The sequence below is a fragment of the Aotus nancymaae genome, unplaced genomic scaffold (genome assembly GCF_030222135.1).
Source record: "Aotus nancymaae isolate 86718 unplaced genomic scaffold, 86718_ANA_hifiasm-v0.15.2.pri h1tg000032l_0, whole genome shotgun sequence".
In the NCBI taxonomy this organism is placed as follows: Eukaryota; Metazoa; Chordata; class Mammalia; order Primates; family Aotidae; genus Aotus; species Aotus nancymaae.
The window spans coordinates 8,468,010-8,487,120 of record NW_026988445.1 but is presented as its reverse complement, the minus strand read 5'-3'; the positions used below and the strand labels follow the sequence as shown (position 1 = coordinate 8,487,120).

Below are 19,111 nucleotides of genomic sequence, written 5' to 3'. Positions count from 1 at the left end.
GTTTCTTGTCTCTGTCTGTTTAGAAAATGGGAGAAGATGCCCCAGGAAGTCATTAAGATCCATCTAACCCTAATACCCTACAGGTACAATTCAGGTGCAGCAGCAGAGCAGGTCACTGCCCCCTGTAGTGCTTCATTTAAAGCAGGGAAAGAGCTCAGCTAGTCTCAGTTTCTCATTAAAAGAAGGAATGACTTCTCCACAGTCTGACAGGCACATTCTCAAGGAACAAAGTTAAAAGGCAACGTTCTGAGGGCAGAAGGATTCCACTGCCTTATCAGTCCAAGCCCTGGAGAAGGGCAGAGAATAAGAAACTGCTCTCCAAAATGGAAATGTTGTAGCCACCCTGACATCTATTCCATAAGACAACATGTTGGTAGGAGGTGGAAAGTGACAGTAGGAAGAAAAAAAAAACCGTTTTGAAAGGGTGTAAATCACTATGTAGAGAGTAGAGGATGAGAAGAAGAGAGAGACTAGCCTCATAAATCCTATTGATCAAAATTCATTTATTCTAGAAATGTTTACTGAGCATCTACTGTGTCCTAGGCATTGATTATAAATAGTAGCACTGAGGATAAGAGAATGTTACAGACCTCCTGGAGTTCTAATTCCAGTACAGGACACAAATATTACATAAATAAAAGTATAATAAAGTGGAAACCTAAACCTAATGTGTTCTCTGAACTCATAAAAGGGGGCCCAGACCTTAGCTTTGGTATCAGAGAAGGTATCCCTGAGGAAGTGATATCTAAGCTGAATTTTGTGAGTACCAGGTCAGTTGTGTGGGGTAGATAGTAAACAGAGCAAATTGTGTGAACATTGTTTGTGAGAAATAATTTAAATTTTTTAAAAATATTATTTAGGCCAGGCGCGGTGGCTCATGCCTGTAATCCCAGCACTTTGGGAGGCTGAGATGGGCGGATCACTTGAGGTCAGGAGTTCAAGACCAGCCTGGCCAACATGGTGATACCCTGACTCTACTAAAAATACAAAATTAGTTAGGTGTGGTGGTGCAAGCCTGTAGTCCCAGCTACTTGGGAGGCTGAGACAGGGAGAATTGCTTGAAGCCAGGAGGCGGAGGTTGCAGTGAGCTGAGATCGTGCTACTGCACTCCAGCCTAGGCGACAGAGCGAGAGTCCCGTCTCAAAAAAAAAAAATTATTTAAACTATTATTGCATGCTATGCTCTGGGGATGCAAAGATGAATAAAATACAGAATTCTTGACCTCACAGACAGCAATCTTTGAATGACAGAGGAGAGGGTTTGGTGCCAATAATAGCAGTATTCTCAGAAGTCTGTGGTTGCAAATTGAGGATAGCCATGATTTTATTAGAAATGTTGGAGGACATAAAAGGCGAAGTTTTTCTAAATAACCACCACACTTTAGGGACTTAGACCTTTCTGGACACGCATTTTGACAGAGTGCAGTCCTGCAACAGCTGAGGAAGGGAGGCAGCCTGTGTTCTCACGTGCTGCGTCCCAGCATGCACCCATCACACTTGATAGATGATGCATAAACGAATCACGTTGCTTCCCTCAGACTCTTCAGCCTAATCCACTGAATTCATTCAGAACGTGGAATGGATATTGCGACAAAGGGCAGGGAGGAAGCAGGGGCCAAGTAACGCCTGGCACTGAGTAGGTAACTAAAAAGCATTTGCCAAAGGCATGGTTGAATGAATGCGTACACTAACAGCTCAAACTGGTGTTCAACACCGAGATGATAGGAGAGCGTAAATGTCCCTCAGAGATCTGAATGAGATCCTAACAGGATTTTAAGAATCAAAAGAAATCTTTTATTTGAGGCACAATTAACTTCTTTTTTGTTGTTTATTGGCCATTCTCACTCCTCAGCACCTGAGGCTTGAAACTTTCCTGTCTATAACCAATAACTGAGACACTGGTAAATGCGTTCTTCTGTTATTCTAAAGATGAAGAAATCCAGCCCCAGCTCAGTAATGCCTGGGCTGAGGACCACTTAGGTGCTGAGATAGAGTAAGCATTAAAATCCTCTTCCCTTCACACTTAGACTGTATTTCATGGAGTCAACACATATATCAAAGACTCAGAAGAGAATGTGTTGGAAATTAAATCATTCAAAACATATGGGAGGTCTCATCAGTTAAAGGATGACCATTGATGATCCCTTTTTCACAATTAACTTCTTCCAACGGATGCTGTGTGTGAACTTTCACCTTGAGTTTTCTGAAAATGTGGTTGAGCTTGAGGCTGAAATTTGTGGTGAAAAACAAACTTCAGCTTTTTATCCGAAAACGAGTTTTAAGAAATCTTCACTTCATATCAGTAAGAACTTTTTTTATACTCAAAAACAACTCCAACTGATTTAAAGAGAATGGAATGCATTCAAATGATATGTATGTCATAGAATCACAAGTAAGGTTGAAAAAAAAAAAAACAGTCCAGGGCAATGAATTAGGAATGAAGCCTCAAATCCCACCTCCAGCTGGCCCCCTGCAGCCTGCACAGCTCGACATTGCAGCTTGCACCACTGACATGCATTGATTAAGATTAACTTCAGCAGCAAGTAACAAAGACCTCAAATTACCTGACCTTAAATAAGATAGATATATACTTCCCTTTCTCATATGAAAGTCTGGAGGTCCAGGGCTGGTAGGTAAACTCTGTTGCTTGGAGGCCCCAGAGATGCAGGCCCCTTCTGTTTTGCTGCTCTCCCATGCAGGGCCTCCATTACTGTAGTTATCTCATCATTCGTGGTAGCTAATCCAGCTTCAACCATCCTGATCCACATTCAAACCAGAAGAGGAACAGATGAAACTCCAGCTGTCCTTTAAGGAGGATCCCACAAGAGGTCAGGCAATACTTCTAGTTCCAGTTCATTAGCCAGAACTAGCCAAACCTAGCCCCCAAGGAGACTGGATAATATAGTCTTTATCCTGAACGGCAAGTGCCCAGTTAAGAAAAAGAGGTTTCGTTACTATGGATGAAGGAAAGAATAGACAACCAGCAACCACTGCCACACACAGCAGGTGTAGACACAGAGCACTACCATTACCTCTGCTAGTGCCCAGGAACTCAGGTTTTGTACCGTCATTGGGACTGCAAGGACCTCTGGTACAGGTGCATGTGATTGGTAGGGCCAAAGTCATATGCTCACACCCCAGTGAAAAGGAGTTTTGAGAAATGGAGTGTCTGGTCTAATCAGCATTTAGAGTGGGGAACAGACTCCACATGCCACAATATTCATAAGATACGGAAATGCGCAAACATAGAGAGGGGCGGAAGTACTGAGTTGCCTAAAAGAGGGAACAACTTCTTTTCTGTTTTGCCACCAAGCCAATTTGAATTCTAGATAGATCCTTAAATAATTATAATTCTAGACAATACTGATTGTTCTCTTCCTCTTCCGGGATTCCATCGTAAAACTACTCAAAAATATTACTTTTGCCGATGGTTTTCTAGATGTGACACCAAAATTATAGGCAATGTAAGCAAAAATAGACAAATGGTGTTCTAAACTTAAAAACTTTTGTGCATCAAAGGACGCAATCAACAGTGAAAAGAGATCCTACAGAATGAGAAAACATATATACAAAAAAGGTTAATATCCAGAATCTATAAAGGGCTTCTTCAATTCAACAACGACAAAAAATCAACAACCCAATTAAAAAACGGGTAATGGACTTGAGTAGTCATTTTTCCAGAGAGGATACACAAATTGGCAGGAAAGTACATTAAAAGATGCTGACATCACTAATTGTCAGGGAAATGCAAATCAAAATTCATACCCATTAGGATAGCTACTATTTTTTAAAAAGTAGAACAAAAGAAAAAGAAAATAACATGGGTTAGCAAGGATGTGGAAAAAGTGGGACCTTGTACATTGTTACAATATGATGATTTCTCAAAAAATTAAAAACAGAATTACCCAAGATTCAGCAATTCTACTTCTGGGCATATACTCAAAATAATTGAAAGCAGGTACTTGAACAGATATTTGCACACCAATACTCATAGCAGCATTCTTCACAATAGCCAAAAGGTAGAAGTAATACAAGTGTCCCTCTATAACGGAATATTATTCAGCCTTAAAAAGGAAAGAAATTCGAATACATGCTACAACATGAATGAAGCCAGTTGCAAAAAGATAAATACTGTATGATTCCACTTACATTAGGTGTTTGGAGTAGTGAAATTCGTGGAGACACAAAGTAGAATGGAGGTTGGCTGCCAGGGCTGTGGGTAAAGAGAAATGGAGAGTTGTAAAATGGTTAAGCTGCAATGGAAAGCAGTTTTAGTTTTGCAAGATGAAAAGAGTTCTGATGACTGACTGCACAATAATGTGAATGTACTTAACACTACTGAACTGTACATTTAAATATTGTTAAGATGAATACTCTGGTTTCTCTTCAGATGGTATAAATCTTTTTTTTTTTTTTTTTTTTTTTTTTGAGACGGAGTTTCGCTCGTTACCCAGGCTGGAGTGCAATGGCCCGATCTCGGCTCATCGCAACCTCCGCCTCCTGGGGTCAGGCAATTCTCCTGCCTCAGTCTCCCGAGTAGCTGGGACTACAGACGCGCGCCACCAGCTAATTTTTTGTATTTTTAGTAGAGATGGGATTTCACCATGTTGACCAGGATGGTCTCCATCTCTTGACCTCGTGATCCACCCGCCTCGGCCTCCCAAAGTGCTGGGATTATAGGCGTGAGCCACCGCGCCCGGCCAGATGGCATAAATTTTTTGCTTTTTACTAAAGATTTCCATGGAGAGGAACAACTCTGAGTCTTAAACCAATTTTTTGAGGCCTTGTTTCTGCAAGGCTACATAAAGCTGTAAAAAAAACTTTTTTAAAATGTTAAGATGGTATATTTCATGTTATGAGTATTTTATTACAACTTTTAAAAAATACTAGTACTACTTAGTACTATTTTCCTGGTGTACACAGCGGTGGGCAAGATTTCCAACTCCTTTGGCATGTATCTTGCTCAGAATGTGAAACCACTTAGTAAAGAGACAAATGGTAAGAATTGTAGCACAAAACCCAAATCATAGAAGTCCTTGCTCTTGAGTGAGAAAAAGAAGGGGCATTTTTTTCTTTAATTCAATGGAATTTATCTTTTATGGATATAAGGAATAAGATTTTCCCACTTAATTATAGTTCTAGTATTCTATGAAGGGTTAATTCACCTCTCTCTTTTATAGGAAAAAAAAGTTCTGAGATTCAAATATAAGCATATGAGTGGGCCAGACCCACAATTCTCAGAAACATTCAATTGCAGGGAATAAAAGCAAGTGAAACTTACCAACCCCATTACTACTTGAAAGTACCTAGCAGTAACTATTATTTGCATCATGTTTTACAGTCTACAGAAAGCTGTCACCCACTTTATGTTATTTCATTTGAACGTCTTAATTACCCTAAGAAGTAATTAAACAAGTATCCTTTTTCCTATTTATAGGTGAAAACTAAGGATGTCAGAGGATAAATTACGTATCCAGAGTTAAATAGAGAGTAAGAGAGAGGGTAAAGATTCAAACCAGAAAGCAAAATCTATTTCCTTCAATCACATATGACATCTTCTTAGCACTTAGAAGAGCAAGGTGATAAATACAAAAAGCAGGCAAGGATGCTATGTCTTTTAAATACATATCGAGATTTAATTTTCATTCAGATTTTTGTGCTTTGCTCTTTCGTTATATTTTTTCTTCTCAAAGGAAAAAAAATACCTCAAAGCTTTGTTTTAAATAAAAGCAAAAGTTAAAGATCTTGAAAACAAATTTGAGAGAGTTCTGGTTCCAGCTAAAAGGAAAACTACAAATATCTGACAAACTTTCAGCTATAAGTACATAAAAATGATAGATAAAATATAACAAATACGCTTTTAAATCATAGCTAAGGGCACCGAAATGAAGGGAACATCCCAGCTGATAGAAATGAAAAAGGAAAACTGAAAAACAGAGAAGCAAGCTTGTGAACTGACAATGTCAGAGCAACAGGCTGTCTCATTCTTCGTAATCCAGAAAGCTTTAATGCCCATCTCGAAAATAGCACTTATGTCTTAAGCTTGCCCAAAACAGAGTTTGGAACTGAGAACCTCCTTTATAAAACCAGTATCCTAAAAGGGCTGCTCCATTAGTGAAAGAATAGTTTAGGAAACAATTCACCTTCCAGCCCTAGGAGTTAATAAGAGAACTCGTCTGACTAGTCCTAGCTCTGTATGGGAAAAAGTCTCCCTGAAAATTTAACTATGGGAATCCACCTCCTCACTCCACACAAGCAAGCCAAATAATTAATATATACATTGGTTCAAGCTCTGATATTCTTATAACATATGGTCAAGGCAAACCAAAACCTACTCCGGAAGACCACACCCTCAACCTAGGCTGCACAGGGTTCCCACAAATAAATTCTCCTAAAAATTAGGTAACAGTCCAAAATTACAAAACAGATGAAGAAACAATCCACCCTAAATTAAGAGTCAGCATAAGATCTCCAAGAATATTTGATATTAGAATAATCTAATAGAAACCATAAAATAAGTATAGTTAAATGTATTAAAGATATAAAACAAGGAATTGAAACATAATAAAAAAAAATACTGTTTAAAAAAAGGAAGATTTGGCCAGGTGTGGTGGCTCATGCCTGTAATCCCAGCACTTTGGGAGGCTGAGGTGGGCAGATCACGTAGTCAGGAGATCAAGACCATCCTAGCCAACATGGTGAAACCTCGTCTCTACTAAAAATACAAAAAAATTAACTGGGTGTGGTGGCGCGTGCCTGTAGTCTCAGCTACTTGGGAGACTGAGGCAGGAGAATTGGTTGAACCCAGGAGGTGGAGATTGCAGTGAGCCGAGATCGCACACCACTGCACTACAGCCTGGGTGACAGTGTGAGACTCGTCTCAAAAAAAAAAAGGAAGATTTTTTTGAAAGAACCAAATGAATTTCTATAAATTAAAAACATTGTAATTAAAATTTTAAATTACAATAAATAGGATGAATAGTAAGTTAAATACAGCTAGAGAGATAATTTGTGAACTAAAGGATAAGTCTTAGAAATTTGTCCAAACTACAGCTCAAATGGAAGAAAGAGATGAAAAAGAAAAAAAAAAAAGACAGGAGAATGAAAAGTGAAAACCCAATATATGTTAAATAAAAGTTCCAAAAGTAGATAGAGACAATTTGGCAAAGCAATGAAGAATTAATGACTAGGAATTTTCTAAGATGAATGTGAAAACACGAATACCCAAGCTCAAGAAGCCCAGTGAACCTTGAAATGTGTAATATAAATGAGTCTACACATAGAAACATCAAAAAAAAAATATTTTCAGAACACCGAAAACAGGTAAACGAAAAGCAACCACAGAGAAAAGATAAAAGTATCTTCAGAGAAAGAAAATTTTCCAGCAGGCTACTCAACACCAAACATCGGAGGCAGAAGAAAATGTAATACATTTTAATAATAAAGTAACTCTTAACCTAAGAAACTATAACAACTTTATATACTCTTTAAAAAAAGAATGGAATTAAGACATTGTCAGAAAACAATTAAAGACCTACATACATGTATCCACAAGGAAAAATACTATCTAGGGATGCGTTTTAGAAAATTGGCCAGTCATGGTGGCTTATGCCTGTAATCCCACCACTTTGGGAGGCTGAGGAGGGTGGATCACTTGAGGTTAGGAGTTCAAGACTAGCCTGGCCAACATAGTGAAACCCCCATCTCTACTAAAAATGCAAAAAATTATCTGATTGTAGTGACACATGCCTATACTCCCAGCTACTCGGGAGGCTGCGGCAGGAGAATTGCTTGAACCCGGGAGGGGAGGTGGAGGTTGCCATGAACTGAGATCATGCCACTCCACTCCAGCCTGGGCAACAGAGTGAGACTCCTGTCTCAAAAAAAAAAAAAAGAAAGAAAAGAAAGAAAGAAAGAAAAGAAAAAGAAAAAAGAAAAAGTAGGAAAGAAAAGAAAATTTAATGCAGGTGGAAGGAGAGGGATCTGAAACACAATGGTTTCTGTTGTACTAGTTTCTATATGTTTGAAGTGTTAAATAACTTTTTCTAATTTTTAAATAATAAATCCAAATGCACAAATCACGTCTCTTTCTACCCGTCTCAAGTCCCATATTTTGCTTTTACAGTGAATTGCAGCCCTTACCAGAATCGTGTATTTTTTTTCTCTCGGGCATTTTAAAGGATGGTAAAATATTTAAGTAGGATAAGATTATGAAAGTAATTTTCTGACAAATAACTTTTGTGCAAACACGCATATTTTTCTCAGAATAGACCCCTTGAAGGTAACGCAGTTTTTCCAAAGCAGTGGATTGCTTGATTTATATGGCTCCTCTTTTTAAATGTACTTAAAAGAAAAGAAACCTCGGCCGGGCGCGGTGGCTCAAGCCTGTAATCCCAGCACTTTGGGAGGCCGAGGCGGGTGGATCACGAGGTCAAGAGATCGAGACCATCCTGGTCAACATTGTGAAACCCCGTCTCTACTAATACAAAAAAATTAGCTGGGCATGGTGGCGCGTGCCTGTAATCCCAGCTACTCAGGAAGCTGAGGCAGGAGAATTGCCTGAACCCAGGAGGCGGAGGTTGCGGTGAGCCGAGATCGCGCCATTGCACTCCAGCCTGGGTAACGAGAGCGAAACTCCGTCTCAAAAAAAAAAAAAAAAAAAAAAGAAAAGAAACCTCTAGAGAAAAATTATCTCTGGGTCTACTACTACTTAAGAAAGTTTTCCTGCTTTGCTGAGCTTCACTATACACCATCTCTCCTTGCTGTCTTACTTGAGGAAACTGACCGGTGACCCTGGGGCTGTGGTTTTAAATAAATGTGGCCCACATAGCAATTTTGTTCCAACCAGCAAACATTCACCAAACCCTCGCCGTATTTTGGGCAGTGGACTACAAGTTGGTTATAGAACACACAGTCTCTACTTTCAAGACTTCACTAATTATCATAAGAAGCAAGTACATAAACAAATAACTGCCATATTGTGGCCAGTATTATGATAGTGCTAAGAACAAAATCAAAATTAGGCAGCAATACTAAATTTCCTTCTGAGGCAGAGGTAGTAGGGAAAAGGAGAATCGGAGAGCTTCAGAGAGTTGACACTTGATTTGATTCTAAAGGAACAGTCGGGATTCTGCAGGCCGACAGAGTGTGTGGGTGTGAAATCTAGACCATGGTAACAACGTGAACAAAGATAGAGCAGCTGAGTAGTGCACAGAACAGAGAAGGCCCCAATGTTCTGGAACAGTGGACACATTTTGGAGAAGGCAGTGAGAGGTGGAGGAAAAGAAGAGAGGATGGGAGAGTCCTATAAATGAGAAGTCAATTCGGAAGGGCCCTTTTATGCCATGATAAAATGTTGGGGACTACAATTTATTGGGCCTGACACACTGCTAGAAGCTTTTCATATAGTCCTTCATTTAAGGAATGTGTTAGTTCATTCTTGCATTGCTATAAAGGAATATTTTACACTGGGTAATGTACAGAGGATTAATTGATCACGGTTCTGCAGGCTGTACATGAAGCATAATGCTGGCATCTGTTTCTGGTGAGGGCCTCAGGAAGCTTCTAATCATGGCAGAAGATGGAGGGGCACATGCATCACGTGGCTGGAGCAGGAGCTAGCGGGGAGTGGGAAGAGTAGCTGCCACAATATTAACGGGATCCTGCAGGAACCCACTATCATAAGGACAGAAGCAAGCCATTCACGAGGGATCTGCCCCATGACCCAGTACCTCCCACTAGGCCCCACCTCCAGCATTCGGAATTATATTTCAACATGAGATTTGGAAGGGACACACATTCAATATAAGGGAGTTTGAGCTTCACTCTCTGTGTACTGAGGGACATTGAGAAACTAGACAGTGACACCATTAGCTAAGGACGGAAGGATGATATAAGTTCATTTTTTTATCTACATGCTTTTTTCCGAGGCACAAAGTGGCAATATCTGGGAAAGTGATGGAATGCCAGAAATGTCAAACAGTGGGGTAGAACCACCCAAAGCTGAGAACTGTCTGCACTAACTCCAAACTTCACATTCCCTGTAGGCCCTCCAAGGGATATGACTGCAACTTATTCCCTTATTTCTTTGGACTAAAGCAGTAAAAATTTCCTGAAAATTTTACAGACTAATTAGGAAATACCACAGTTGGAAGTAGGCTAACCTGGAACCCCCACCCAGACAGCCCTTTCATTTATACGCTACAGCACCTTCTTTGCCAGGAGATACGGTATATTAAAATACAGGATTCCCTGGGAAAGAGCTACTAAAGAATAGTGTGAATGTTCCTCATCAACCTAATTATCCTACTCCATCACATTTGCTGTATACTCCTCATGCATGGCTTGTTTAACAAAACAAAACGGCTTAACAAAGACCAATTCCTCTATGTAGCTGTAGTTTTAAAACAGCCCCAGTCTTCTGTCTGCACTGATACAACAGTGAGAGGAGAATATTGGACTATGATGGTCTCTATACTTTCAGCTCTAAATTTCTATGATTCTAATAAAGTGCATAATTACTTAATTACCTTTTGTTAAATGACTGTTTCATCTAGCCAAAGAAACTTCGTTCAAATTCTACATGTTGTGTGAGAAATGTCACAGAGCATTGCATTGTATTTGCCAACATCTGTCCTCTACACTGCGTTAATATCAATTTATTTAGTTAGTTTACAATTGAGCCCTACACATGCACACCTCCTTAAAGGAGAACACTTCAGAACCTTTGATAAAGTAAATGTTGTTTTTTAAAAAAATTGATTACAAGGATTACCGAGTTGTTGGTAACTGTACTGGAGAATGAGTACTTTCTATGTATAGGTGCTACAATTTATAACTATAAAGCCTTCCTATAAGCAAACCAATTACATGAAAATAGAACAAACTCGTGGTTAGATGGTTGCTTTATAAAAATAATCTCATAAGGATTTATTCCAAAAATGGGATCCTCTAAATGCAATCTTGACAGTGGTTTTGTTTCCAAAAGATAATTAATAAACTGGGATGAAATATTCACTCTATATATGTACACACACACATGGACTTGGGTCCGGAATATGTAATGAGCTCTTACAACTCAACAAGAAAATACTCAATTTAAAAATGAGCAAAAGCCTTAAGCAGACACATCACAAAAGAAGGTACATGAATGGCCAATTAGCACATGAAAATATACTCAACATCATCAGGGAAAAGTAAATGAAAATCACCATGAGATACCCCAAAAAATCATAATAATATCAAGAGTGTTGGTGAAAATGTGGAACAACTGGAACTCTTGCACATCATTAGTGAGAGTGTTTACCTATGAAGGTAAACAAAATCTATCTTATAATGCAGCAAGTCCAGCTCTAGGTACTTAACCCGAGAGATACAAAAACTCATGTTTATAAAAAAGCTTGTGAGTGAAAGTTCAAAACGGCTGTTTTGTGATAGCCCAAAACTGGAAACAACCCAAAGTCCTTCCACAGGTGAATGAATAAACAAATTGTCAGGTAATCAAACAAACGGATACTTCTAAGAAATAACAATGAACAAATGGCTGATATACACAATAATATGGATGAATTTCACAGAGATTAAATTGAGTGAAAGAAGTCAGACATAAAAGGGTATATACCTGTACCTTCTTATTCCATTTACATGAAGGTCCACAGTAGCTAAAACTACTCTATTGGGATGGTAATCAGTGCTTTCCTGGGGCAGAGTTTGGAGTAGTGTAAGCCAAAATTAACAGCAAAGTAGCAGAATGGAACTCTTTAAAGTGATGGAAATGTTCTATGTCTTAGTTGGGGTTATAGTTACATGGGTACGTCTATTAAAATTCATCAAACCGTGCCCTTACCATCTGCATGTTACTGTATGTAAGTTATACTTCAATAAAGTTGATTATAAAAGAGTGATCACTGCAGACCACTGACCATTTTCTGTCTTTTAAGATAAAGGATTTTTGAGACCTCCTTATGGTAGGACTCCTAAGCTTAAATTCCTTTTATAAAACATGTTATGGTAAAATAGTACTTCTTTATATAGGGGATCATTTTGTCTTCCAGGGGACACTTGGCAATGTTTAGGGATATTTTCGGTTGTCACAACTAGTTGAAGATGCTACTGGCATCTAGAGTGTAAAGGCCAGGGATACTCCTAAACATCCTACAACGCACAGGATAGGACAGCCCCACAACAAATAATTATCAGTCCCAAAATGTCAAAAGTGCCATGCTGTAGAACATTTTCTGAAATTGTATTCTGCTGTGCTGCGTACATAAAAATTAGTAAGATTACTTAATGTTCCCATTAAATGTGAGCAGCTATATAATATTACCAGTGTTCAGTGAGAGACCAAAGCAAGGGTTTTGCAGTTGACAGGACTAACACATTCTTTATCCTGTCTATGCAAAAATGACAAATTTTTCAAAATGCAATGTTTGCTACAAGTTGAAAAATAAACTTACAATTCGAGTTTATAAAGTGCATTCAAAAACATTTCAGGGATATATGTACAATATAATGAGAGGCTGTACATTTAGTGGAACAGCAATAATGCTTTTAATTTTCGTATTCAGAGTTCATTTTGACAATCTAGTTCAAGTAGAAAGAATCCTAATCATACAATAAAATCAGATTTAGGATATGATAAGTAAGTATCTTTGCCTGTAAATGTCTTGCACTATTAATGAGTTTATTTATTAAAACTTCCCAAAGTGCCCTTTTCATATTTATTGGTGACTTTTGTTAAATATTTTATCTATAGATTCATGGTCAATAATACTAAATACTTTAAATTGTAACATATAAAACATTCAAAGAATTTCACTTACTAAGATATTAATGTACATTAACCAGGACTCCATTTAGCACTGAAATATTTATTAATAATTTATGAATAATTTACTCCTTTGTTTTATCCATTGCTTAACATCTCAGCACTTTTGAAATTTAATTTCTTTGAAAAAAAGCTCAAATGGACTTTGCTAGTTTACAGAGTTTAATGTCATACCTCACAAGAAACACTGTTCTCCAAAGGGTAAGATTTTTAGGGAATGTGATTTACTAGAATGGCTGAGCTCCAGCAAGCCTGCATATAGTAGTACAGTGTCATACACACAGAGAGTATATGATGAGTATTTGAGGATAATGTGAGGATGGGGAGGGAGGAAGGAGGAACAGAATAGACAAATGAAAATAGAATGCAAATAGATACCAAAGGATTGTTACTATACAGCTAAATTTGCTAATAAAATGTGAGACAAGGTTACACATTTTTGAAAAAAATAAAATATGGGTGGCTTATTTTCACACATAAAATCTGATTTCATATCAACACTAATGATAATTTTTTCTAAATTGACAGTTGTTATCTATACCACAAAATCAGAGTCTTTTATCTGACTAAATAGCAAATCATTTCCTTATCCCAAAGGTTAAGGGACATCTGGTGTGTGAGACCCGTAGAATTATTTACAGCATAAATGAAATAATAAATGTTCCTTGTTTTTACTCCTCTTTTATATAAATGATCACTCATTAAACATTTGGTATTACTAGCAAAGCTGTTTTCAGAGATACATTTTTTTAAATTACTTGTCTCAAAAGAAATTACTGGACAATCTAAAGTTTATAGCATTTGCTTTTCAAATTCTGCAACAACAAATTGTGTCTCATTTTGCTGCTCACAAATGATTGTCCATGTTATTGTCTGTTCAAACACAAAGTTTATTCAGGATAAATTATCTCTACGGTGAATTTGGTTCTTCAATTTGCTTTGATTTTTGACCTTTTAAAAAGCAGCACTTATTGTCTTCTAGATTTTTTACCACGTACATTATTGTTCAATTGCTTAAGACTTTGTTAGTATGACTAAGGCCATGAGCTACCATAAATTATCGGCCAGCCAATTGCATTTTGAACACAGTGAATTCATAGTTTACATAATTCCTGATTATTGGTTACCTTAAATGTCACAATTAAATTTTGTCCTTTAAATGGCAGGTAGATGTATTACTAAAATGGCTGTATTTCTGCTAAGATATAAATTATCTAATTGGCAAGAGAGAACCAAATATTTAGTTCTGTGTTACTGTATGCTATGGTTTATATGTTTATCCTCTGAAACTCATGTTGAAATTTAATTGCCAGTCTAACCATATTAAAAGGTGGGGGCCTGCAAGAAGTAATTAGGTCATTTGGGCTCTATACTTATGAATGGATTAAGGCCATTATTGTGGGAGTGGGTTAGTTATCTCGAGAGTAGGTTGTTATAAAGTGAGCCCAGCCCCTCATGCTTTCTCTTTTGCACATGATCGCTTGCTCTTCCATCTTTCCACAACGGGATGATGCATCCCAAGGACCCTAACCAGATGCCAAAGCCATGCCCTTTGATTGTGCAGCCTCCAGCGCTGTTAAGAAATTAATTTCTTTTCTGTATAAATGACCCAGTGTGTGCCATTCTGTTCTAGTGACAGAAACTGGACTGAGATACTGTTGTTATCAATAAATAATTTACCTTGACGCTCACATACAATTTTGGAAATGTTTTTATTTTCCCTAAACTTTTAAATTCAGAAAAGCCTAGGGAGAGGAGAGAGGTCATGATTATTAAAAAACAACTTATTAGCACCAACTCCACTTGTGATTTTATATAAACTGATTGGCAAGTCTGAAGAAAGTATAGCTTGAGATGCTAATGCCAATAAACTAACTAATTTGCTTCAAATACTTTTGAAAAGATCACAAAAAAAGTATGGTGCTGTCTGCTTTTTTAAGAAAACGTGTGTGTTTTTCCAAAAGTTTAGAAATAAACCAAAGTCATAGCAATACTTAGGAATGTGTTATCATAATTCCAATGGGACCTTTTTTGTATTAGTTGAGTCCAGATTTTTCCAAACTATTATTCCTGCAATAAATGGAGTCCAGTGTTCTCACTGTAGAAAATACTTGAGAGTTTACCATTCTATATCGATTTTAAGATATATATTTCCCCATATTTTAACGCTTCTGAAATAGAGATGCGTTTTACAAATAATAATGCTATGTTGTGGTTTAACTGGCAATGTTTCTTTATTTCTTTGTGGTGTGCAAAATAAGAATCTGTGCTGAGGCCAGACACAGTGTCACTTCTATAATCCCAGTGCTTTGAGGGGCAGTGGCAGGAGGATCACTTGGGCCTAGGAATTCAGGACCAGCCTGGAAAATATAGTGAGAGCCCATCTTTACAAAAAAATTTTTTTAAACTTAGCTGGGTATAGTTACTTGAGAGGCTGAAGCAGGAGAATCACTTGAGGCCAGGAGTCTGAGGTTGCAGTGGACTTTGATTGCACCACTGCACTCCAGCCTAGACAACAGAGCAAGACCCACCACTGGAAAAAGAAAAAAGAATCTGTGCTAAATGATTTATATGAATTATCTTTTCTAATCTCCAAAGCAGGTACAATGTGCATAGTGTTAATAACCTTACGTTACAGGTCATGAAATTGAGATTATAGAAATTAGAAAAACTTGGATGCTATACTACTAAAATATAGTAATGCTAGAAGTTAAATTCTGGCTTTAGAGAGAGCCCTTGCTTGAGCCAGACTATACCATCTTACACATTTATATAAGGCTTAGCAAGAGAAAACCAGGAAGTAAGATATGTGTAGAATAGGATCAGTTTCATATGAAAATAAATGTCAGGTGTTCATGAAAGCCTACTTAAGACTGTTTTATAAAAAGTGATCCATGAAAAAAAATTAAGTTAAAAATCTTTTTTTTAAAAAATTACCTTGATTACAGTCAGTAGTGTGTTGCTACATGTTTAACAACAGGCTTTGGGAAGGATAGAAAAGGCAAATCCTAATTTGCAGTGTTTGCTGATTTCTGTGGTATAAATATTCCCACTGAGGCAGATTTCAGGATACTAAGGTACAAGCAACTGACATAAATTTTCTGAAAAGTTGTCAGTTCTGGTAAGCTGTTAGGAGCCACCTCCAACATACCATTGCCAATAAATATTAACTAATGAAGAAAATATTTTATCTCACTATCATATGTTATTTAATGTTATGTGCATATTAATTCAAATTATTTGGAATGGAGGATTGAAAACTGACAAAATTATCATAAGGCAAAGATAATAATATGGCTAGCCTGTTGAAAGGAAGGCTGTGCAAGGGTGAATAATAAATCAGGTCATATTTGTCTTCAAGTACTTATTGAACTTCTACATTGAAGCCAGCACTTTTAAGTCATTGTCTATAGCTGAACAGCATGAATGTGATGGTCAAACTTTAAAATATTTCCAAGAGAAAAAAAAGCTCAATAACGAAATTCACAGATTATTCTAAATTTGGAAATATTTCAAGCAATAGCAAAGACTGAAAAAGCATGCCAAACTGAAAAAGCTTAAACTACAAAGAACCATGAGGATAAAATAAATTTCAGTTTCATAAAATGTGAACTATTAAATTTAGAGAAAATAATTTCATATGCTAACATCAGAAATTCTCCAGAAGCTGGGATCATAATTTTATAAGAAAAATAGGCCGGGCGCAGTCGCTCATGCCAGTAATGCCAGCACTTTGGGAGGCCGAGGCGGGAGGATCACTGGAGGTAAGGAGTTCGAGACCAGCCTGGCCAACATGGTGCAACCTTGGCTCTACTAAAAATACAAAAATTGGCTGGGTACGGTGGCTCACACCTGTAATCCCAGCACTTTGGGAGGCAGAGGTGGGTGGATTACCTGAGGTCAGGAGTTCAGGATCAGCCTGGCCAACATAGTAAAACCCCATTTTTTTGTTATTTTTTTTTACTATATTTTAAAAAATAAAAAATAAATTAGCTGGGCATGGTGGCAGGTGCCTGTAATCTCAGCTACTCGGGAGGCTGGGATAGGAGAATTGCTTGAACCCAGGAGGCAGAGGTTGCAGTGAGCTGAGATCGCGCCAGTGCACTCCAGTCTGGGTGACAAGAGCAAAACTCCATCTAAAAAAAAAAATTAGCCAGGTGTGGTGCCACAGGCCTGTAGTTCCAACTACTTAGGAGGCTGAGGCAGGAGAATCGCTTGAACCCAGGAGGCAGAGGTTGCAGTAAGCCGAGATTGCGCCACTGCACTCCAGCCTGGGCCACAGAGTGAGACTCCATCTCCAAAAAATAAAAATAAAGAAAAGGAAAGGAAAGTAACACTGGAAAATAAAAATTTAAAAACGGATTCCAACTGTAATATGCAAGCTGTAACTAGAAAATGTATTTACAAGATGATAGGCAAAAATGCCAGAGCATTGAATAGAAAACTTAGCCAGAACAGTGCAAGTCAAATTCCATTACCCAGGCTCCAAAGAACTGCCTATAAACTTGTTGTTCCAGAATGTTCTCAGTTAAATATTGCCTAAAATTTATAGGGTAAATTACTTAGGTGCTTTTGTAAAGAAAAGAAAATGATTATTTATTTTAGCTGAACAATTAACATCAAGTCTCTGAATGCAATTAACATTCATGTCTCTGTACACTTTTTAAAAAGAACTCCAATCCATACCAAAATGTAAATTCCATTCAGGTCAAGTTTATAAGGCTGAGTCTCCTTGTGCTCTGATTCCATGAATAGACCTTCCTTAGATAGGGCCCCTGTCCCATGCTCTGGTGCCTTTCAACAAAAGCCTTGATGTCCTCAACAAAGCTCTTAAACAGAAGCTGATAGAGAAAGAATCAAGAAAAGTTCGCAAAAAAAAAAAAAAAAAAAAAAAAACGCCTGTTTCCTCTTTCTACTGGCCCTATGCCTTCGTCTTCAGGTGGTAAGACCCAGAATGTCTTTTTATTCTTTTCTTCTTAAGCCATACTCATCGTATAGATGCAGTTCAGCTTCCATCTCGATGTAGGCTCCTTTGGTAATCCCTGGTCACAGCAATCTCTCCAGACTTAACCACCTTTGCATGTACCACTCTTTGCAGGTATTAAATCAAATGGGGCCTAGTATTTACCGATGTTGACAGATACGTCTTGTCTATCCAATGGTCCTGAAAGCAGACAAAATCTGCATTTCGTATTTCTAATACATCCCACCCACTGGAGTGCTGGGCCATTCTTTTTTTCTTTGCTCTCTTCCATGAACATCTATTAACCAACCACCTGTTTGATAAGTACAAACACAAGAGAGAGGAAGAAATTTGAATAAACCACAGTCTGTGCCCTTGAGTCGTTTTATGATTTTTGTCCCTCTTTAGTTCTCCAGTCTCGGTTAACAGTCCTTATTTTTAGCTCCAGACAGGCTAAAAGGCACTTGATTCTTAAATACACTGTGTCTTCTCATTTCTGGAGTTTTGAGCTGTTTCCTTTGTATCTAAGAATGCTTGGCCTCCCTGCTTGCATCCTACCCTCTATCCCATTTATTTCTGGCTTTGGTCTAGTCTTAGCTCACATGCTACTTCCTACAAGAAGCCCTCCCTGATCTCCAAAGTGAGGTGACCTTCTTATTCTGTTCCTCTGTACTGTTCCCAGCATTGCATTTTCAAAAATGAATTATCTATCTGTCATTGGAGTGTATTATCTATTAGTACACATGTGTCTCTTTTTGTATTGGGTATGAGTCGTGTGTATGTTTAGCTCCTGGTGCCCAGTATGTATTTAAAAACGTGTTGAATGAATGAATGTCACAAGGGTAAACATCACAATTCCTCCCCTTGAGGATATCACCATCTAGTGGGGGAGACAGTAATTCAGATAAAACATAATACAAAGAGTCAAGGTGTTAAGTTTCAGAATAGACACATAGATTAAAAAGCTAGGGGTGGCGGGGTGGGAGGGGGAGGTTGTTCACCTGTAGTCCTAGCTACTCATGAGGCTGAGGTAGGAGGATCACTTGAGTCCAGGAGTTCAAGGCTACAATAATGCAGTGAGCCACGATCATGCCACTGCGCTCCAGCCTGGGTGACACAGCAAGACCCTGTCTATATAAGGAAAAAAGAAAAAGGTATGGGGTTCAAAGTCACTAATTTTGCCTGGTAAAGTGAGGCTTTTCACAAAGGAGGTGATATTCGAACTGAGTTTGGAAGGATTTCGAAGTTTGCTCGGTGGAAAAGAGGACAGCAGATCCTCAGTAATTAACTACTTTAGAATGTTCCAGCATGCCTTTGTGCAGG

At 38.0% G+C, this 19,111-nt stretch overlaps 1 non-coding gene across 1 annotated transcript; it reads left to right on the top strand.

Annotated features, from left to right (window-relative positions):
• Positions 1 to 4,684: 4,684 nt before the first annotated feature.
• Positions 4,685 to 4,799, top strand: LOC135277628 (U5 spliceosomal RNA). The gene has a single exon (XR_010345238.1). It is a non-coding gene; the product is annotated as a U5 spliceosomal RNA (small nuclear RNA).
• The last annotated feature ends 14,312 nt before the right edge of the window (positions 4,800 to 19,111 follow it).